Below are 245 nucleotides of genomic sequence, written 5' to 3'. Positions count from 1 at the left end.
CAGCTCCCGCGCCGACAGCCGGCCCAGCACTGCCAACAGGGAGGTTAATGGGGTGCCCGGTGCAATTGGTGAAACGCTTGGGGATGCAACTGCAATGCACAGTGCAATGAACCATAGAATCATGGAATGGTTTGGGTTGGAAAGGACCTTCAGCGGTCATCCAGTTCCAACCCTCTGCCACGGGCAGGGACACCTTCCACTAGAGCAGGTTGCTCCAAGCCCCTGTGTCCAACCTGGCCTTGAAC

This window comes from Nestor notabilis, unplaced genomic scaffold, assembly GCF_000696875.1.
Source record: "Nestor notabilis isolate BGI_N333 unplaced genomic scaffold, ASM69687v1 scaffold18328, whole genome shotgun sequence".
Taxonomy (NCBI): Eukaryota; Metazoa; Chordata; class Aves; order Psittaciformes; family Psittacidae; genus Nestor; species Nestor notabilis.
This window is presented reverse-complemented; position numbering follows the sequence as displayed.